General features: G+C 45.4%; 1 protein-coding gene across 1 annotated transcript in view; it reads left to right on the forward strand.

Moving 5' to 3' along the window:
- Positions 1–23,763, forward strand: part of SPR (sepiapterin reductase) — a 51,366-nt gene that overhangs the window by 23,707 nt on the left and 3,896 nt on the right. The gene's annotated exons all lie outside the window — the stretch shown is intronic.

Consider the following 23,763-nt stretch of genomic DNA (forward strand, 5'->3'; position numbering starts at 1 on the left):
CAACAAAGTAGCAAAGACGACTACTGCAACTCTATAACGCTGATCCTGCCGCCTTCTCGACTGTTTTCCTGGTGGTGCATGCTGTGGGGGTAGTCTGCCTCCTCTCTGCACTAGAAGCTCAGAAGAAATCTCCCGTGGGTCGACGGAATCTTCCCCCTGCAACCGCAGGCACCAAAGAACTGCATTACCGGTACTCTGGGTCTCCTCTCAGCACGACGAGCGAGGTCCCTTGATTCCAGCAACTCTGTCCAAGTGACTCCCACAGTCCAGTGACTCTTCAGTCCAAGTTTGGTGGAGGTAAGTCCTTGCCTCCCCACGCCAGACTGCATTGCTGGGAACTGCGACTTTTGCAGCCACTCCGGCCTCTGTGCACTTCCAGCGGAAATCCTTTGTGCACAGCCAAGCCTGGGTCCACGGCACTCTAACCTGCATTGCACGACTTTCTAAGTTGGTCTCCGGCGACGTGGGACTCCTTTGTGTAACTTCGGGTGAGCACTGTTTCACTCTTCTTCGTAGTGCCTGTTCCGGCACGTCTGCGGGTGCTGCCTGCTTCTGAGAGGGCTCCTTGTCTTGCTCGACACCCCCTCTGTCCCCAGACGCAATTGGCGACATCCTGGTCCCTCCTGGGCCACAGTAGCATCCAAAAACGCTAACCGCACGACTTGCAGCTAGCAAGGCTTGTTGGCGGTCTTTCGGCGGGAAAACACTTCTGCTCGACTCTCCACGGCGTGGGGGATCCATCCTCCAAAGGGGAAGTCTCTAGCCCTTGTCGTTCCTGCAGAATCCTCAGCTTCTACTGTCCAGTAGCAGCTTCTTTGCACCCACAGCTGGCATTTCCTGGGCATCTGCCCATCTCCGACTTGCTTGTGACTTTTGGACTTGGTCCCCTTGTTCCACAGGTACCCTCGACTGGAAATCCATTGTTGTTGCATTGCTGGTTTGTGTCTTTCCTGCAGAATTCCCCTATCACGACTTCTATGTCCTTTGGGGAACTTTAGTGCACTTTGCACTCACTTTTCAGGGTCTTGGGGTGGGCTATTTTTCTAACCCTCACTATTTTCTAATAGTCCCAGCGACCCTCTACAAGGTCACATAGGTTTGGGGTCCATTCGTGGTTCGCATTCCACTTTTGGAGTGTATGGTTTGTGTTGCCCCTATCCCTATGTGTCCCCATTGCATCCTAATGTAACTATACATTGTTTGCACTGTTTTCTAAGACTATACTGCATATTTTTGGTATTGTGTACATATATCTTGTGTATATTTGCTATTCTCATACTGAGGGTACACTCTGAGATACTTTGGCATATTGTCATAAAAATAAAGTACCTTTATTTTTAGTATATCTGTGTATTGTGTTTTCTTATGATATTGTGCAAGTGACACTAGTGGTACTGTAGGAGCTTCACTCGTCTCCTAGTTCAGCCTAAGCTGCTCTGCTAAGCTACCATTATCTATCAGCCTATGCTGCTAGACACCCTATACACTAATAAAGGATAACTGGGCCTGGTGCAAGGTGCAAGTACCCCTTGGTACTCACTACAAGCCAGTCCAGCCTCCTACATTGGTGGCAGCGGTGGGATCCTAAACCTGGAACTGCCAGGAGGTTAGTGATTCCTCAGGAGTACAGAAAGTTCCTCCTAACTCTAGCCCACGACATTCCCCTTGCTGGACATTTGGGGCAAATGAAAACTTGGGACAGGCTTGTTCCCTTGTTTCATTGGCCTAGAATGTCTGAGGACACAAAAGATTTTTGTAAGTCCTGTGAAACCTGTCAAGCCAGTGGCAAGACAGGTGGCACTCCAAAGGCACCCCTTATTCCACTGCCTGTGGTTGGGGTTCCCTTTGAAAGGGTAGGGGTTGACATAGTTGGCCCCCTTGACCCTCCTACTGCTTCAGGCAATAGGTTTATCTTGGTGGTAGTGGACCATGCCACCAGATATCCTGAAGCAATTCCTCTAAGGACCACTACAGCTCCTGCAGTGGCAAACGCCCTCCTGGGAATCTTTTCCAGGGTGGGCTTCCCAAAAGAGGTAGTTTCAGACCGAGGAAGCAATTTCATGTCTGCTTACTTGAAGGCCATGTGGAAGGAGTGTGGGGTGACATACAAGTTAACCACACCCTATCATCCACAAACAAATGGACTGGTGGAGAGATTTAACAAAACTCTCAAAGGCATGATTATGGGACTCCCTGAAAAACTCTGCAGGAGATGGGATATCCTTCTACCATGCCTCCTTTTTGCTTACAGGGAGGTACCCCAGAAAGGAGTGGGCTTCAGCCCCTTTGAACTTCTTTTTGGACACCCTGTGAGAGGTCCACTAACACTTGTCAAGGAGGGTTGGGAACAACCTTTAAAAGCTCCAAAGCAAGATATTGTGGATTATGTACTTGGCCTCAGATCAAGGATGGCTGAGTACATGAAGAAGGCCAGTAAAAACCTTCAGGCCAGCCAAGAGCTCCAAAAGCAATGGCATGATCAGAAGGCTGTTTTGGTTCAATACCAACCAGGGCAGAAAGTGTGGGTCTTGGAGCCTGTGGCCCCAAGAGCACTCCAAGATAAATGGAGTGGACCCCACACAATTGTTGAGAAAAAGGGTGAAGTCACCTACTTAGTTGACTTAGGCACTGCCAGGAGTCCCCTTAGGGTGCTCCATGTCAATCGCCTGAAACCCTACTATGACAGGGCTGATCTCACCCTGCTCATGGCAACTGATGAGGGACAGGAAGAAGACAGTGATCCTCTGCCTGATCTCTTTTCTTCCACAGAACAAGATGCTCTAGTGGAAGGTGTAGTTTTGGCTGATTGTCTTACTGCTGAGCAGAAAGACCATTGCATAAATCTCCTGGGTCAGTTTTCTGAACTCTTCTCTACTGTGCCAGGTACCACTTCTTGGTGTGAGCACACTATAGATACTGGAGACAGCTTGCCTGTCAAAAGTAAGATCTATAGGCAGCCTGACCATGTCAGAGACTGCATAAAGCAAGAGGTGCAGAAAATGTTAGAACTGGGAGTGGTTGAGCACTCTGAAAGTCCATGGGCTTCTCCTGTGGTACTTGTACCAAAACCTCATTCCAAAGATGGAAAGAAGGAAATGCGGTTTTGTGTAGACTACAGAGGTCTCAACCAGGTAACCAAAACTGATGCTCACCCTATACCCAGGGCAGATGAGCTCATAGATACACTGGCATCTGCCAAGTATCTAAGCACTTTTGATTTGACTGCAGGGTATTGGCAGATCAAATTATCAGAAGATGCTAAACCTAAAACTGCATTTTCAACCATTGGAGGCCATTATCAATTTACAGTAATGCCTTTTGGATTGAAAAATGCACCTGCCACTTTTCAGAGGTTGGTGAACACAGTCCTGCAAGGGCTGGAAGCTTTCAGTGCAGCATATTTGGACGATATAGCTGTCTTTAGCTCCAGCTGGGATGATCACCTGGTCCACCTATGGAAAGTTTTGGAGGCCCTGCAAAAGGCAGGCCTCACTATCAAGGCTTCAAAGTGCCAGATAGGGCAGGGTAAGGTAGTTTATCTGGGACACCTTGTTGGTGGGGAACAGATTGCACCACTACAGGGGAAATCCAAACAATTATTGATTGGGTTCCTATCTACCACTCAGACTCAGGTGAGATCCTTCCTAGGCCTCACTGGGTATTACAGGAGGTTCATTAAGAACTATGGCTCCATTGCAGCCCCTCTTAATGACCTCACATCCAAGAAAATGCCTAAAAAGGTATTATGGACAGCAAACTGTCAGAAAGCTTTTGAGGAGCTGAAGCAGACCTTGTGCTCTGCACCTGTCCTGAAAAGCCCTTGTTACTCTAAAAAATTCTATGTCCAAACTGATGCATCTGAATTAGGAGTAGGGGCAGTCCTATCACAACTTAATTCTGAGGGCCAGGATCAACCTGTTGCTTTTATTAGTAGGAGGTTGACCCCTAGAGAAAAGCGTTGGTCTGCCATAGAGAGGGAGGCCTTTGCTGTGGTCTGGGCTCTGAAGAAGTTGAGGCCATACCTGTTTGGCACTCACTTCATTGTTCAGACAGACCACAAACCTCTACTTTGGCTAAAACAAATGAAAGGTGAAAATCCTAAATTATTGAGGTGGTCCATATCCCTACAGGGAATGGACTATACAGTGGAACATAGACCTGGGAGTAGCCACTCCAATGCAGATGGACTCTCCAGATATTTCCACTTAGACAATGAAGACCCATCAGTCTTATTGTCCTTCGTTTGGGGGGGGGTTATGTAGGAAAGTACCATCTTGCCTGGCATGTTACCCCCATTTTTCACTGTATATATGTTGTTTTAGTTGTATGTGTCACAGGGACCCTGCCAGCCAGGGCCCCAGTGCTCATAAGTGTGCCTGAATGTGTTACCTGTGTAGTGACTAACTGTCTCACTGAGGCTCTGCTATCCAGAACCTCAGTGGTTATGCTCTCTCATTTCTTTGAAATTGTCACTAACAGGCTAGTGACCAATTTTACCAATTTACATTGGCTTACTGAAACACCCTTATAATTCCCTAGTATATGGTACTGAAGTGCCCAGGGTATTGGGGTTCCAGGAGATCCCTATGGGCTGCAGCATTTCTTTTGCCACCCATAGGGAGCTCTGACAATTCTTACACAGGCCTGCCACTGCAGCCTGAGTGAAATAACGTCCACGTTATTTCACAGCCATTTACCACTGCACTTAAGTAACTTATAAGTCACCTATATGTCTAACCTTTACCTGGTAAAGGTTAGGTGCAGAGTTACTTAGTGTGAGGGCACCCTGGCACTAGCCAAGGTGCCTCCACATTGTTCAGGGCAAATTCCCCGGACTTTGTGAGTGCGGGGACACCTTTACACGCGTGCACTACACATAGGTCACTACCTATGTGTAGCTTCACAATGGTAACTCCGAATATGGCCATGTAACATGTCTATGGTCATGAAATTGCCCCCTCTATAGTTGGCATAATCCCATGATCCCAGTGGTCTGTAGCACAGACCCTGGTACTGCCAAACTGCCTTTTCAGGGGTTTCACTGCAGCTGCTGCTGCTGCCAACCCCTCAGACAGGTTTCTCTCCTCCTGGGGTCCAGCCAGGCCTGGCCCAGGATGGCAGAACAAAGGACTTCCTCTGAGAGAGGGTGTTACACCCTCTCCCTTTGGAAAATGGTGTGAAGGCAGGGGAGGAGTAGCCTCCCCCAGCCTCTGGAAATGCTTTCATGGGCACAGATTGTGCCCATTTCTGCATAAGCCAGTCTACACCGGTTCAGGGACCCCTTAGCCCTGCTCTGGCGCGAAACTGGACAAAGGAAAGGGGAGTGACCACTCCCCTGACCTGCACCTCCCCTGGGAGGTGTCCAGAGCTCCTCCAGTGTCCTCCAGACCTCTGCCATCTTGGAAACAGAGGTGCTGCTGGCACACTGGACTGCTCTGAGTGGCCAGTGCCACCAGGTGACGTCAGAGACTCCTTCTGATAGGCTCCTTCAGGTGTTGCTAGCCTATCCTCTCTCCTAAGTAGCCAAACCCTCTTTTCTGGCTATTTAGGGTCTCTGTCTCTGGGGATTCCTTAGATAACGAATGCAAGAGCTCATCAGAGTTCCTCTGCATCTCTCTCTTCACCTTCTGCCAAGGAATCGACTGCTGACCGCGCTGGAAGCCTGCAAAACTGCAACAAAGTAGCAAAGACGACTACTGCAACTCTGTAACGCTGATCCTGCCGCCTTCTCGATTGTTTTCCTGGTGGTGCATGCTGTGGGGGTAGTCTGCCTCCTCTCTGCACTAGAAGCTCAGAAGAAATCTCCCGTGGGTCGACGGAATCTTCCCCCTGCAACCGCAGGCACCAAAGAACTGCATTACCGGTACTCTGGGTCTCCTCTCAGCACGACGAGCGAGGTCCCTTGATTCCAGCAACTCTGTCCAAGTGACTCCCACAGTCCAGTGACTCTTCAGTCCAAGTTTGGTGGAGGTAAGTCCTTGCCTCCCCACGCCAGACTGCATTGCTGGGAACCGCGACTTTTGCAGCTACTCCGGCCTCTGTGCACTTCCAGCGGAAATCCTTTGTGCACAGCCAAGCCTGGGTCCACGGCACTCTAACCTGCATTGCACGACTTTCTAAGTTGGTCTCCGGCGACGTGGGACTCCTTTGTGCAACTTCGGGTGAGCACTGTTTCACTCTTCTTCGTAGTGCCTGTTCCGGCACTTCTGCGGGTGCTGCCTGCTTCTGAGAGGGCTCCTTGTCTTGCTCGACACCCCCTCTGTCCCCAGACGCAATTGGCGACATCCTGGTCCCTCCTGGGCCACAGCAGCATCCAAAAACGCTAACCGCACGACTTGCAGCTAGCAAGGCTTGTTGGCGGTCTTTCGGCGGGAAAACACTTCTGCACGACTCTCCACGGCGTGGGGGATCCATCCTCCAAAGGGGAAGTCTCTAGCCCTTGTCGTTCCTGCAGAATCCTCAGCTTCTACTGTCCAGTAGCAGCTTCTTTGCACCCACAGCTGGCATTTCCTGGGGATCTGCCCATCTCCGACTTGCTTGTGACTTTTGGACTTGGTCCCCTTGTTCCACAGGTACCCTCGACTGGAAATCCATCGTTGTTGCATTGCTGGTTTGTGTCTTTCCTGCAGAATTCCCCTATCACGACTTCTATGTCCTTTGGGGAACTTTAGTGCACTTTGCACTCACTTTTCAGGGTCTTGGGGTGGGCTATTTTTCTAACCCTCACTATTTTCTAATAGTCCCAGCGACCCTCTACAAGGTCACATAGGTTTGGGGTCCATTCGTGGTTCGCATTCCACTTTTGGAGTGTATGGTTTGTGTTGCCCCTATCCCTATGTGTCCCCATTGCATCCTATTGTAACTATACATTGTTTGCACTGTTTTCTAAGACTATACTGCATATTTTTGGTATTGTGTACATATATCTTGTGTATATTTGCTATTCTCATACTGAGGGTACACTCTGAGATACTTTGGCATATTGTCATAAAAATAAAGTACCTTTATTTTTAGTATATCTGTGTATTGTGTTTTCTTATGATATTGTGCAAGTGACACTAGTGGTACTGTAGGAGCTTCACTCATCTCCTAGTTCAGCCTAAGCTGCTCTGCTAAGCTACCATTATCTATCAGCCTATGCTGCTAGACACCCTATACACTAATAAAGGATAACTGGGCCTGGTGCAAGGTGCAAGTACCCCTTGGTACTCACTACAAGCCAGTCCAGCCTCCTACATTGGTGGCAGCGGTGGGATCCTAAACCTGGAACTGCCAGGAGGTTAGTGATTCCTCAGGAGTACAGAAAGTTCCTCCTAACTCTAGCCCACAACATTCCCCTTGCTGGACATTTGGGGCAAATGAAAACTTGGGACAGGCTTGTTCCCTTGTTTCATTGGCCTAGAATGTCTGAGGACACAAAAGATTTTTGTAAGTCCTGTGAAACCTGTCAAGCCAGTGGCAAGACAGGTGGCACTCCAAAGGCACCCCTTATTCCACTGCCTGTGGTTGGGGTTTCCTTTGAAAGGGTAGGGGTTGACATAGTTGGCCCCCTTGACCCTCCTACTGCTTCAGGCAATAGGTTTATCTTGGTGGTAGTGGACCATGCCACCAGATATCCTGAAGCAATTCCTCTAAGGACCACTACAGCTCCTGCAGTGGCAAACGCCCTCCTGGGAATCTTTTCCAGGGTGGGCTTCCCAAAAGAGGTAGTTTCAGACCGAGGAAGCAATTTCATGTCTGCTTACTTGAAGGCCATGTGGAAGGAGTGTGGGGTGACATACAAGTTAACCACACCCTATCATCCACAAACAAATGGACTGGTGGAGAGATTTAACAAAACTCTCAAAGGCATGATTATGGGACTCCCTGAAAAACTCTGCAGGAGATGGGATATCCTTCTACCATGCCTCCTTTTTGCTTACAGGGAGGTACCCCAGAAAGGAGTGGGCTTCAGCCCCTATGAACTTCTTTTTGGACACCCTGTGAGAGGTCCACTAACACTTGTCAAGGAGGGTTGGGAACAACCTTTAAAAGCTCCAAAGCAAGATATTGTGGATTATGTACTTGGCCTCAGATCAAGGATGGCTGAGTACATGAAAAAGGCCAGTAAAAGCCTTCAGGCCAGCCAAGAGCTCCAAAAGCAATGGCATGATCAGAAGGCTGTTTTGGTTCAATACCAACCAGGGCAGAAAGTGTGGGTCTTGGAGCCTGTGGCCCCAAGAGCACTCCAAGATAAATGGAGTGGACCCCACACAATTGTTGAGAAAAAGGGTGAAGTCACCTACTTAGTTGACTTAGGCACTGCCAGGAGTCCCCTTAGGGTGCTCCATGTCAATCGCCTGAAACCCTACTATGACAGGGCTGATCTCACCCTGCTCATGGCAACTGATGAGGGACAGGAAGAAGACAGTGATCCTCTGCCTGATCTCTTTTCTCCCACAGAACAAGATGCTCTAGTGGAAGGTGTAGTTTTGGCTGATTGTCTTACTGCTGAGCAGAAAGACCATTGCATAAATCTCCTGGGTCAGTTTTCTGAACTCTTCTCTACTGTGCCAGGTACCACTTCTTGGTGTGAGCACACTATAGATACTGGAGACAGCTTGCCTGTCAAAAGTAAGATCTATAGGCAGCCTGACCATGTCAGAGACTGCATAAAGCAAGAGGTGCAGACAATGTTAGAACTGGGAGTGGTTGAGCACTCTGAAAGTCCATGGGCTTCTCCTGTGGTACTTGTACCAAAACCTCATTCCAAAGATGGAAAGAAGGAAATGCGGTTTTGTGTAGACTACAGAGGTCTCAACCAGGTAACCAAAACTGATGCTCACCCTATATCCAGGGCAGATGAGCTCATAGATACACTGGCATCTGCCAAGTATCTAAGCACTTTTGATTTGACTGCAGGGTATTGGCAGATCAAATTATCAGAAGATGCTAAACCTAAAACTGCATTTTCAACCATTGGAGGCCATTATCAATTTACAGTAATGCCTTTTGGATTGAAAAATGCACCTGCCACTTTTCAGAGGTTGGTGAACACAGTCCTGCAAGGGCTGGAAGCTTTCAGTGCAGCATATTTGGACAATATAGCTGTCTTTAGCTCCAGCTGGGATGATCACCTGGTCCACCTATGGAAAGTTTTGGAGGCCCTGCAAAAGGCAGGCCTCACTATCAAGGCTTCAAAGTGCCAGATAGGGCAGGGTAAGGTAGTTTATCTGGGACACCTTGTTGGTGGGGAACAGATTGCACCACTACAGGGGAAATCCAAACAATTATTGATTGGGTTCCTATCTACCACTCAGACTCAGGTGAGATCCTTCCTAGGCCTCACTGGGTATTACAGGAGGTTCATTAAGAACTATGGCTCCATTGCAGCCCCTCTTAATGACCTCACATCCAAGAAAATGCCTAAAAAGGTATTATGGACAGCAAACTGTCAGAAAGCTTTTGAGGAGCTGAAGCAGGCCATGTGCTCTGCACCTGTCCTGAAAAGCCCTTGTTACTCTAAAAAATTCTATGTCCAAACTGATGCATCTGAATTAGGAGTAGGGGCAGACCTATCACAACTTAATTCTGAGGGCCAGGATCAACCTGTTGCTTTTATTAGTAGGAGGTTGACCCCTAGAGAAAAGCGTTGGTCTGCCATAGAGAGGGAGGCCTTTGCTGTGGTCTGGGCTCTGAAGAAGTTGAGGCCATACCTGTTTGGCACTCACTTCATTGTTCAGACAGACCACAAACCTCTACTTTGGCTAAAACAAATGAAAGGTGAAAATCCTAAATTATTGAGGTGGTCCATATCCCTACAGGGAATGGACTATACAGTGGAACATAGACCTGGGAGTAGCCACTCCAATGCAGATGGACTCTCCAGATATTTCCACTTAGACAATGAAGACCCATCAGGGAATGACTAGTCTTATTGTCCTTCGTTTGGGGGGGGGGGTTATGTAGGAAAGTACCATCTTGCCTGGCATGTTACCCCCATTTTTCACTGTATATATGTTGTTTTAGTTGTATGTGTCACAGGGACCCTGCCAGCCAGGGCCCCAGTGCTCATAAGTGTGCCTGAATGTGTTACCTGTGTAGTGACTAACTGTCTCACTGAGGCTCTGCTATCCAGAACCTCAGTGGTTATGCTCTCTCATTTCTTTCAAATTGTCACTAACAGGCTAGTGACCAATTTTACCAATTTACATTGGCTTACTGGAACACCCTTATAATTCCCTAGTATATGGTACTGAGGTACCCAGGGTATTGGGGTTCCAGGAGATCCCTATGGGCTGCAGCATTTCTTTTGCCACCCATAGGGAGCTCTGACAATTCTTACACAGGCCTGCCACTGCAGCCTGAGTGAAATAACGTCCACGTTATTTCACAGCCATTTACCACTGCACTTAAGTAATTTATAAGTCACCTATATGTCTAACCTTTACCTGTTAAAGGTTAGGTGCATAGTTACTTAGTGTGAGGGCACCCTGGCACTAGCCAAGGTGCCCCCACATTGTTCAGGGCAAATTCCCCGGACTTTGTGAGTGCGGGGACACCATTACACGCGTGCACTACACATAGGTCACTACCTATGTGTAGCTTCACAATGGTAACTCCGAATATGGCCATGTAACATGTCTATGATCATGGAATTGCCCCCTCTATGCCATCCTGGCATAGTTGGCACAATCCCATGATCCCAGTGGTCTGTAGCACAGACCCTGGTACTGCCAAAGTGCCTTTTCAGGGGTTTCACTGCAGCTGCTGCTGCTGCCAACCCCTCAGACAGGTTTCTGCCCTCCTGGGGTCCAGCCAGGCCTGGCCCAGGATGGCAGAACAAAGGACTTCCTCTGAGAGAGGGTGTTACACCCTCTCCCTTTGGAAAATGGTGTGAAGGCAGGGGAGGAGTAGCCTCCCCCAGCCTCTGGAAATGCTTTCATGGGCACAGATGGTGCCCATTTCTGCATAAGCCAGTCTACACCGGTTCAGGGACCCCTTAGCCCTGCTCTGGCGCGAAACTGGACAAAGGAAAGGGGAGTTACCACTCCCCTGACCTGCACCTCCCCTGGGAGGTGTCGAGAGCTCCTCCAGTGTGCTCCAGACCTCTGCCATCTTGGAAACAGAGGTGCTGCTGGCACACTGGACTGCTCTGAGTGGCCAGTGCCACCAGGTGACGTTAGAGACTCCTTCTGATAGGCTCCTTCAGGTGTTGCTAGCCTATCCTCTCTCCTAAGTAGCCAAACCCTCTTTTCTGTCTATTTAGGGTCTCTGTCTCTGGGGATTCCTTAGATAACGAATGCAAGAGCTCATCAGAGTTCCTCTGCATCTCTCTCTTCACCTTCTGCCAAGGAATCGACTGCTGACTGCGCTGGAAGCCTGCAAAACTGCAACAAAGTAGCAAAGACGACTACTGCAACTCTGTAACGCTGATCCTGCCGCCTTCTCAACTGTTTTCCTGGTGGTGCATGCTGTGGGGGTAGTCTGCCTCCTCTCTACACTAGAAGCTCCGAAGAAATCTCCCGTGGGTCGACGGAATCTTCCCCCTGCAACCGCAGGCACCAAAGAACTGCATTACCGGTACTCTGGGTCTCCTCTCAGCACGACGAGAGGGGTCCCTTGATTCCAGCAACTCTGTCCAAGTGACTCCCACAGTCCAGTGACTCTTCAGTCCAAGTTTGGTGGAGGTAAGTCCTTGCCTCCCCACGCCAAACTGCATTGCTGGGAACCGCGACTTTTGCAGCTACTCCGGCCTCTGTGCACTTCCGGCGGAAATCCTTTGTGCACAGCCAAGCCTGGGTCCACGGCACTCTAACCTGCATTGCACGACTTTCTAAGTTGGTCTCCGGCGACGTGGGACTCCTTTGTGCAACTTCGGGTGAGCACCGTTTCACTCTTCTTCGTAGTGCCTGTTCCGGCACTTCTGCGGGTGCTGCCTGCTTCTGAGAGGGCTCCTTGTCTTGCTCGACGCCCCCTCTCTCCCCAGACGCAATTGGCGACATCCTGGTCCCTCCTGGGCCACAGCAGCATCCAAAAACGCTAACCGCACGACTTGCAGCTAGCAAGGCTTGTTGGCGGTCTTTCGGCGGGAAAACACTTCTGCACGACTCTCCACGGCGTGGGGGATCCATCCTCCAAAGGGGAAGTCTCTAGCCCTTGTCGTTCCTGCAGAATCCTCAGCTTCTACTGTCCAGTAGCAGCTTCTTTGCACCCACAGCTGGCATTTCCTGGGCATCTGCCCATCTCCGACTTGCTTGTGACTTTTGGACTTAGTCCACTTGTTCCACAGGTACCCTCGACTGGAAATCCATCGTTGTTGCATTGCTGGTTTGTGTCTTTCCTGCAGAATTCCCCTATCACGACTTCTATGTCCTTTGGGGAACTTTAGTGCACTTTGCACTCACTTTTCAGGGTCTTGGGGTGGGCTATTTTTCTAACCCTCACTATTTTCTAATAGTCCCAGTGACCCTCTACAAGGTCACATAGGTTTGGGGTCCATTCGTGGTTCGCATTCCACTTTTGGAGTGTATGGTTTGTGTTGCCCCTATCCCTATGTGTCCCCATTGCATCCTATTGTAACTATACATTGTTTGCACTGTTTTCTAAGACTATACTGCATATTTTTGGTATTGTGTACATATATCTTGTGTATATTTGCTATCCTCATACTGAGGGTACACTCTGAGATACTTTGGCATATTGTCATAAAAATAAAGTACCTTTATTTTTAGTATATCTGTGTATTGTGTTTTCTTATGATACTGTGCAAGTGACACTAGTGGTACTGTAGGAGCTTCACTCGTCTCCTAGTTCAGCCTAAGCTGCTCTGCTAAGCTACCATTATCTATCAGCCTATGCTGCTAGACACCCTATACACTAATAAGGGATAACTGGGCCTGGTGCAAGGTGCAAGTATCCCTTGGTACTCACTACAAGCCAGTCCAGCCTCCTACAGATGGCGTGACTAGTCAGCAACTGTGGGTTAACCTTTGACACAGTTAGATTGCATTAATAATAGAAATGCAAAAACTGTCCGAACAAAACAGCCGACTTTTGGGGTAAATGGTTAGTCACATCCTTATCCAGGGCAGACTACCATGAATCATTGACCTTTTTACTAAAATACGTTACTTTATCAGAAGTGGAACTCACATGATGTTGAAACATGTTCAAATATGCCCTTCAGGAAGGAAGAATGGCTGATTAGTGCTTTTCAGCATTTTAAAGCAAAGGTTAAAGAGAGACATAGGCAAAATGGAGGTGCTGATGTCCATATGCACATAAGGCAAATAACATGAATTTCCACAATCGGCCCTTTGGACATCAGTCCGAACATTGACTTGTTCCTGTCCAATTCATATGAAATTCTGGGCATTTCTGCATCATTATTAATAACGACAGTATACTGGGGGTCATTTTCGAACCCAGGGCCTTCTTCAGTATTTTCAGGCAGGGTATTGGGGGACACATTGATGCGCATAAACTGCTGGATCACCCTGTCCTGAGCAAGGAAAGCATTTGTTGTTCTGGTGTACGATGTGACAGAATACTTCATAGACCGCCCTAAAACCTGACACATTAGGGGAGCACATTGCACGCAAGTACAACATCCTATGAGTATTAAAAATATTATCAGGAAGAACATCCCTGTTTTCCAACCCCAGGCACTCAGAAAATTCCATATTGATCCTGCAGGATCCCACACGCCAACTTCACTATGGGCTTGCATGCCAATGTCGTGTAACCTTATAACGGCCTCTCTAACTGACGTGGCTATGTCTGGTATGTATGTACAACAGGCCACACCCACCAATGTACAGACTCCTCCCCGTTCCACTAACATCATGTCAAGCACCATCCTGTTATTCAACGAAATGAGTCTTAGGACTTGCTGTTCTAGTGTGATGTTCTCAATAATGCCAGTTGATTCCTCAATGGTGGCTCCCAGTAGCCGAGCCAACCTTCGTTTATCCCGAGAGTTAACAGCAGGACCGAACCATGGAATAAACCCTCTCATTAGGTCTCCAGCTATTTATGAAACTGTATCCCCCTGATCCACACTCCTTTTTCTAGGGTGCATCATTCTGTGGTACTTCAAATCTACTTCTTGTGTTGTTTTTATTGACATAGCAGGGACCTAGGTGACAACAACCACCCCAACCTTCAGGGAGCCAGGTTTAGGCTTTGTTGCCACAAATGAAGTACACTGAATCTCCCACATATAGAGGTACCTTTTGTGCAGCTGATCCTAACTCAAAAGTCATGTAGCAACTACTGGTGTTTCCCAACCAGCGAGAGCCATTGCTGATGATACAAATACTGCCCAAATATTTGTCCCCCCTAAACTTTAGAAATGGCATGCCTATGTTGCCCGTTGTTGGCAGAGGATCAAAAATAATATTACTACTGGTATTCTTTGAAAACAGGGGAGTGAAACCATCCGACGAGGGAAACGTGACATTAGGCATTATCACCCTGGTACAATTTCCTTTTTCCAAAACAGACGCATAATAATCCATATACAGGGAGGTATCTGGTATTCCTCTAGCACCTGTCTGTGGCCTAACTAACCCCTGAAAAGCTGTTACTACATCTATATTCAAAATTGCTGTGTGAAACGCATAACAAGAGGCCTCAAAAGGGAAGGGTATTTGGAGAAGTGGCATACCTTCATTCACATAGGCTGCGAGATTGAGACAAATCCAACAATCATTTTTCTTTAGCATTTGATGTATATGATGCAATAATGAGACAAAAGTGTTATGTTGCAATTCTTCCCTATGGGCCATATCTTCAGGACCCATGGTGTGCGGGGATATAGGAGTACTTGCAGTAGGGACCAAATGGGATGTAGGTGAAAACAAATCTAACAGATATATTACAGCAAATATCACCAACAATATCCCAAAGATAGTCACCGTTAAAGATAAGTTTGAGTGATGCCATTTCTTCCTTCCCTTAAGAGTGGAATATGTCTTGGTCATTTTTGCAGACAGCGATGGGTCAGGTCAAAAGGAAAAAGGCTTGCAAGTCTCGCAGTGTCCTTTTTTTTACTAACTTCACTGCACAAGTTAGTCCCTTAAAGTTGATCCTAAGCACTTGTGTGGAACCCTTCCAGCGGGGTTGGAGACTGTTTTTCCGTGTAAAACTTTGGGTCACGACCCAGACCCCTGGTTGTATCTTGTCCGTCCATCGGAGGGGACCAGGCGTCACTGACCTGTTGATGAATAAAGGACAGTTTATTTGTCAAGTCTTTACAGTATTCCATTAATCCTGGATGAGTCAAATTTCTTAATTTGGATGGAGATGTAAAACCCAAAACATTAGCTGGCCTGCCCATCACTATCTCACATGGTGAAAGCTTTGTTCTTGCTGTGACTGTGGTTCTCCTAGAGAACAATGCTAAAGCATCAACCAAACTCAGCTTGCTAGATGCACATATTTTCGACAGTTTATTTTTTAGAGTGCGGTTATATCTTTCCACTAAACCAACAGATTTAGCATGATAAATGGAATGACATTTCTGCTGAATGCCTAATCCCTGACATACTAGTGCTATTATTTCATTCACAAAGTGTGGCCCGTTACCACTCCATAAACCTTTACACAAACCATATCGAGGGAAGAATTATTTTAGCAACATTTTTGCAGTACTCTCAGCAGTATTAGCTTTCAGAGGATATGCTTCTACCTATCCACTGTATGAGCAGATAACTACTAACACATATTTCTTTCCTTCTGAGGAGGGCATTTGTATAAAATCCATTTGTAGACACTGAAAAGGGGCATCTGGCATCATGGAATGGCCCTCGGGAACTTGTGTGCCTTTTCCCACATTATGTTGTGCACACACCATACAACTTTTACAATAATCCACTGCAGTCTTTCGTAATTTGTCATGAACCCATGTTTGAGACACTTTGCACACTATTTCGTCAGCTCCAACATGGGAGGCACCATGAGCCAGTTGAATCATTGGTAGGAGAAAACTGCTAAGGAGCACCCACTTCGTATCCGACCCATAGCCAGACACCCACGTGCTGGTCTGTTTATCAAATAGGTGTCCCTTGCTTTCCCATTGTACCTTCTCCTCTTTATCTGCAAGGGCCTGTATTTCTTTTACATCATCTTATGGATCTGTGTCTATTTCATCTGGTGTTGCAGTAACCGCAACATATGTTAAAGAGTAAGAAGTCTGTGCTGTCTGCCTAGCTATTTCATCTGCATAGGCATTTCCCTGTCCTACTTCATCAACTACTTTCTTGTGTGCATTACACTTAATAATGGCTAACTTTTGTGTTAATCCTAAAGCTTGTAGCAATTGACCTATCAAAGGCCCATGCTGTATTTTAGCACCTGCGGAAGTTATGAAACCTCTTTCTGCCCACAATCTCCCGAAATGATGCACTACTCCAAAAGCATACTGACTGTCAGTGAATATGTTAACCTCCAATCCTGCTGACATTTCGCAAGCTCTAGTCAACGCGACCAGTTCTGCAGCTTGTGCCGATTTCTCAGATATTTTGCAAGCTTCTCTGACTGTATTGTTAGTGACTATCGCATATGCTGCTTCTGTTTGTCCGTTTGGTAGTTTTATACAGGACCCATCTACATATAATGTAGCATCAGGGTCCATTAGAGGAACATCACTAAGATCTGCCCGACCCTTTGTTTCAGATTCAGTCACCAGCACACAATCATGTGAGACCTCCTTCTCTACAGAGGGGAGAGGCATCAAGGTGGCTGGGTTGATGACATTCCATCTCTTTAGAGTAACATTTGTTGCTAACAGAGCCAGTTCATAATGCAGTAGTCGGGCGTTTGTCAAATGTTGAGTTTTTGTCTTGTTTAGCAGAATATCAATAGAATGAGGGACATAAGCCGTCACATCATGGTTCAATATAATGGAATCTGCCTGTGTCAATGCGACAGCGGCTGCAGCCACATGTCGTAGGCAGCTGGGTAGGCCTCTTGCTACCGGATCCATTGTTGTGGAAAAATAGGCACATGGTATATGTTTCTCTCCATGCTTTTGTGTTAAGACAGATAATGAACAACCATTCTTCTCATGCACAAACAAGGCAAAGCATTTTGTAGAATTAGGTGTCCCTAGTGCAGGAGCATTACACAAAGCGGTCTTCAAAGCACAAAAACTCTGCTCACAGTCATCATTCCAAGGAACTGGATCAGTCACATCAGCATGTGTTCCACATGTGTGTGCATGCAAGGACACAATACGTATATGTGTAATGGTGTGGAAATTCATGTTATTTGCCTTATGTGAATATGGACATCAGCACCTCCAGTTTGCCTATGTCTCTCTTTAACCTTTGCTTTAAAATGCTGAAAAGCACTAATCAGCCATTCTTCCTTCTTGAAGGGCATATTTGAACACGTTTCAACATCATGTGAGTTCCACTTAAACCAATAAAGGTTTAGCCAACAAGGAAAAAATTGGTATCCACTGTCTGCAAAATGAGACCATCCCAATGAAACTTCTCACATCACATTGGGTAGATGGGCGACATTTATTCATGACTGTCTGTATGCGCTCTGTGGCTAATCTCCGTCCCCCCTTAGACAGGAGGTGGCCTAAGTAGGAGACCTCCTGCTGACAATATTGCAATACAGTTGTTGAAACCTTATGACCGTTTGAAGCCAGACAGGAAAGCAAAACATGCGTAGCCTTTTTACATTCCTTATTAGTGGGTGCTGTACTCAACAAATCATCCACATATTGTAGAAGCCTGGTACCAGGGGGCAAAGAACAATTGTCCAATTGCCTCGTTAAGGCCTGGGAATAAATACTTGGACTCTTCATGTACCCCAGAGGAGCACAACAAAATTTATATGAACGTCCATTGAAACTGAAACCAAACAAATATTGACTGTCTTCATGTATAGGAATGCTAAAGGAAGCGTTCTTCAAATCAATGACAGTGAACCATTCAGCGTCCGAGGGGACACATGAAAACATAGCAGTTATGTTTGGTACCACTGGATATTGTGGCTCAACAACCTTATTCACTTCTCGAAGATCAACCACCATTCTGAATTTGACCTCACCTGTGCCATTGTCTCTTTTTAGAACAGGTAGCAAAGGGCTATTACAAACATTACCTGATGTTTCCTTTATGATACCTTTACTGAGTAAATCAAGAATAATGGTGCAAAGCCCTTCTTTCCCTTCCAGGGAAAATTTATACTGAGGAACACGTGTCAATTTAATGTTCTTTTTCAATGTAATGTGTACTGGTGGGATATCCATCATACCAGAGTCATTAGGACCTGTGGCCAACAACTTGCTGTCTATGTCACGTAAATCAGGGGGTATGTCTACATTCTTCTTTACTATGGCAGGTACTATCTCATTGCAAGTAAGGTAAACCCAGTTTGGTTCACAGTGTATGGTAGCATGCATATTCTGTAAACTCTTCAATCCTAGTAAATTCAAAGAACATTTATCATTGAGGACAAAAGACATTTCACTCTGTATTGAGCCCAATCCATATGGTAATGGTTCAGATATAGGATTAGTAACGACTTTGCAAGAGTATCCCACTGCGGAATCTAACTTTCCAGAGAGTGGAGCATGTGGCAGAGTGTGGTTGGATATGGTAGTATTAGTAGCCTCAGTGTCAATGAAGAATGTTTCCTTTTTCCCTAATACCTCCATCTCAACATAAGGTCCACTGGGGTCTACGGGTATTTGGACCTGTGATTGTACTCTTTTTTTCTCCACTCTCTGGGCATCCCTATTGTAACCAATCAGTTACCGTGTCCTCTGCATACTCATGGGAGAAATAAGCCTTCTGTATGTCAGTATTCTTGTCAAAGTAATTTTGTCTATTTGTTGCACTACCTCCCCTATTCACACCTCTACCTCCTGACTCATTTTTCTGTCCCCCTTCTTTCAAAAGGGAGCAATCTATTTTCCAATGTCCTTCTTGGCGGCAATAGGCACATGTATTGTAGCCTAGCCCTCTACTTCTAAACGCTGGAACTGATGCCCCTCGGTCTCTTCCCCTTCCCATTCCTCTTCCCCTCGGTGAACCTCATCTATCCTGTGATCTACCTCTCATCGGATATCCTTGCTGCATAAGAGCTTTCGTTTTTAATTCAGTCATCTTTTTCTTGTTGCTAGTAATGTCATTATTTCTCTTATTCTCATAATACCGTGCCATGCGTAATAATTCAGTAGGCATTTTAGCTATCAAAGTGCTTTCATAAGTACAAATATTATCACAGAGTTCTGATAATAAATTATTCACAAATTGTGTGGCAAAAATGCATTGTCCTGCAATTGTTTGAGATCCTGTCCACTATAAGCTTTGAAATTGTCTTTCAATCTGTTAAAGTAATCTACCACACCTTCATTTTCTTTCTGTTTGCAGGCTGCCAATTTATCCCAATCTACTCGGACACTAGGGGTTATCTGCTGTGGAAGTGTTAATAATTTCTGGGGAAGTTGAAGAATATCAACATGTGGAAGTTCACCAGGTGTTCTACCATTTTCTTTATTGGTTAATTCATCCCAATTAATTGATGGGTCCTGACTATCATTTTTTCGCACCTGGTCCTATATATCCTTTGGTGTAACATAGCCAAACAACATATCAATATCCTTAAGTGTGAGGATGCCCATTTTCCATGGTCTGCTCCAAACCTGTATAAAAACCCTGAAAGATCTTTTTGGGGGGCTGGTATATCTTTCTTCAGGGCAACCAGATCCGCCTTGGTGAAAGGTGTATGTACGAACTGACGACATAGGTTATCTGCCACTGGAGCAGGGGGAAGAGGATGTAACTCCCTCATTGGGAATGCCTTACCTGTTTTGGGGTCACCATCTGCTTTGTCAGTACGACCCTTTTTTAGGTCTTCTATCTGATGTGTATAATCCGAATAGACTATGAACCCTTTTTTTAATGGCCTTTTTGTATTCTGATAATGGTAATATTCCCGGGTCTGCAAGGCCCCAATATTTTTTCAGGTTGTCGGGGAAAGGTATGTCCCGTTCATATGTATGATGCTGCAGCTGCAAACGTACATCATTTACCTTCTGCATTAATTGCAACACCACCTGATTACAGGTAACTTGTGGGCTTTCCTCATATGTCTGCAGACAATGCTTGGCCCCATTATCTTCATCCAGTAATTGTCCTACTAATGTTTCATTTATGGCATCCCTTTTAACTTTTCCTACCTTTCCTCGAGTATCATACGGCGATGGTCGTACGTCAGCTGATGGTGCTGATGCAGTACTAGCTGTGATAGCATCCTTTTCTAAGACCATATCAGGCGGGGCGGTGGCCCCGGAAACTACCTGTGAGGTGGAGGAACTACTCTGGCCCGATGCGTTTTGAACATCGTGTATATTCGGGTTATAGGGTGGAGGTGGATGGTCCAACAAGTCTTCTACAACATCGTTTTTACTCGTATTATATGTATGTTCATTGGCCACAAAACATTTATTTGCTGAAAGAAGAAATGCCCTTTTTACTTCTTTTATTTCTTTGTCTTCCTTCTGATAATCGTATTCTCTAGCTTTCTGCATAGGAGTCATTTTATTCTGTTGTCTTTTTCTATCCTCCTATTTCTTTATTGCGAGTGTCTAGGAATAATTTTCCCATTTTCTAAATGCTTCACACATTGCAGGGCGGACCTTCCATTCAAGTAGGCATTGGTGCAGATATTGTATTTTATCTATATCAAAAGATCCGTCTTCTGGCCGCTGTAGATCCTTATTTTTACTTGTATACTTGCACCAGAGCCTACTAAACAGAACTGCCTCAGTCCCTTTTTTTGTGAACATAATCCAAGACGGTATACCTTCTACGGGGGGCAGGTACTCTTTCATCAAGTGTATTAGTACTATTTGTGCAACAAGAACAACACCGAGAAATACATTTCTGCAACCTTGACCAAACCCCCATTCGTAACACAAATGTTATCAAATGTACACCAACAATAGATCAACCCAACAAACTATCAGTATGGATCATAAACATATCAGAACCATCTCACCAATTGTTGCTATGCTGTGTCTTCTGGTCTGGGACAAAACGTCCTTCTCTTCTTACACCAATGTCCGGGGACCTCTTTTGGGGAGGTCCAGTGTCAGGAGGCCTGTTAGGAATTTCAGATTGCAGCTGACGAGAAACTCTGTCTCCTCTGTGCAGGGCGCCCCACAATCAGCCAGTCCCAGGTTGCACCTCGCCAACCACGGGCTCACTGCCGTTGGACATCCCTCGAAGAGGTCCCTTCGTGGTCGCCAATTGTAAAAGTGGGAATCTTTTTCAGCCACCAATCACCTGTTAATCATAAGGACCAGAACACGCAGAGAATGCAAAGTACAAAATGTATTTTAGCTCAGAGCAGTGACAAGCAGTACACAGCGCTGTGGTGGCTGTGAAGCAGGTACAACTATTGCAAAAGATCACCTTCCTTTTATACGTGTGAACAAACAAGATTTTGTGCAAATGGAAAACAGATGGTGTGACTAGTCAGCAACTGTGGGTTAACCTTTGACACATTTCGATTGCATTAATAATAGAAATGCAAACAACTTTCAGAACATAAACGGCCGACTTATGGGGTAAATGATGAATCACATCCTTATCCAGGGCAGAGGGCCATGAATCATTGGCCTTTTACTAAAATACGTTACTTTAGCAGAAGTGGAACTAACATGATGTTGAAACATGTTCAGATATGCTCTTCAAGAAGGATGAATGGCTGATTAGTGCTTTTCAGCATTTTAAAGCAAAGGTTAAAGAGAGACATAGGCAAAATGGAGGTGCTGACGTCCATATTCACATAAGGCAAATAACATGAATTTCCACACCATTACACATATACGTATTGTGTCCTTGCATGCACACACATGTGAAACCAATCCCAAAAAGAGCACCCTTATGTGTTGTCCTTATAACCCAGTTCATTATTATTGACCCTTAAATCCGTACCTTTTCGCTAATCAGGATAGAATATTCCTTATTGCTATTTTATTCAATTCATCCACATCCTTTCTTCAAACTGCCAAGTTTAATGTTGCACTCAATATCCACTGTGGAAAGAAACCATAATGGTTAGGAAAAGGGAGGAGTTTATAGTAGTAATCTTTTGCCAACTTCAATTGTAATCTAACTGTTAGGTACCATTCATATTATGCTTACCTAGCCATGTCCAAGTTTGCCGATGTACCTTTTTCCTTGGCCTCTTATCCCCCGTATATTTGGATGCTGTCCTTTAAAGTTAATCAGAGTCTGTCTCAGTGTTTGTCCTCCACATGTTTTGTCCTACTGTATTTATCCCGTTTTACTACCATCCCAACATGACCAAGTCTCGTAATCGACTTGATCCGTTACCAAACAAATCGCTCAAACCTACTCAAATCTTACCATCTGACACCCACCTTTTCTCTTCCAGTCATACCCAATATCCCGTATTTCGCTATTATGCCCGTGTCTCTTACAATATAGACATTATTAATAAACCCTTACAATTGACTCACGCCACTCACCTATTGCTTATTTTCCATCCATTTACGCAAGTACGCTTCCATGTATCTATTTATTAGTCCATTTTCATCTCTTCTATAAGTACGATCTCTCACAGTGTCATAGAAAGAGGACTTACTTATTTTCCATCCATTTACGTGAGTACACTTCCATGTATCTATTTATTAGTCCGTTTTCGTCTCTACTATAAGTACGATCTCTCGCAGTGTCATGGAAAGAGGACTGACCGTTTTCTCTTACTATCTACAAGTATAATTTTCAGCTCCAGCACCATCTTGATATTCCATATTATTGGTAATATTAATTTAGTCACTAGATTCCTGTACCCTGTACATTATTAATAAACCCTTACAGTTGACTCACGCCACTCACCTATTGCATATTTTCCATCCATTTACGCGAGTACGCTTCCATGTATCTATTTATTAGTCCGTTTTTATCTCTTCTATAAGTACAATCTCTCACAGTGTCATAGAAAGAGGACTTACTTCGTTTCCATCCATTTACGTGAGTACACTTCCATGTATCTATTTATTAGTCCGTTTTCATCTCTACTTTAAGTACGATCTCTCGCAGTGTCATGGAAAGAGGACTGACCGTTTTCTCTTACTATCTACAAGTATCATTTTCGGCTCCAGCACCATCTTGATATTCCATATTATTGGTAATATTAATTTAGTCACTAGATTCCTGTACCCTCGTTACCATTGACTTCCTAATCTGTTAGAAATTCCCTTTCAAATTTAATCCGTTGGTCACTCTGGTACAAATATATTATATCTAGGACATCGCTCATATTAGATGACCGACATCATCCGTAATCTATATAAAGATTTATGTCTTGTCTCTTGTCTGCATTCAGATACTCACCATCTCATCTTTGATAGCTCCATTGGATTTGAGCGAATATGTCTTTCCTTCATGTTTTTTATGCTAATGCATATTCTCATTTTGTGACTTTCAAAACGAGTATAGTTATCCCTACTTGTCCCTTCCACTATTATTGTAAAACTCCACCCCCTTCATGAGCTTCTCCGATTAACCCTGTTCAGTCTTTGCTACATGTGCGTACTACGTTTCCGTTCGACATGAGTGTGCATTACTTCATATACAATCTAACATCTTATTTATATACATTAGGTTCCATAATTTTTTGATGTCTCATATGGAACAGATAAAGTTTGATGTAATAATGTTATCGTACTGGGGACGACATTGTTAAGGATCCATAATCCTTAAATAAACTTGAAAACTCTCTCTT

This window comes from Pleurodeles waltl, chromosome 1_2 (genome assembly GCF_031143425.1).
Source record: "Pleurodeles waltl isolate 20211129_DDA chromosome 1_2, aPleWal1.hap1.20221129, whole genome shotgun sequence".
NCBI lineage: Eukaryota > Metazoa > Chordata > Amphibia > Caudata > Salamandridae > Pleurodeles > Pleurodeles waltl.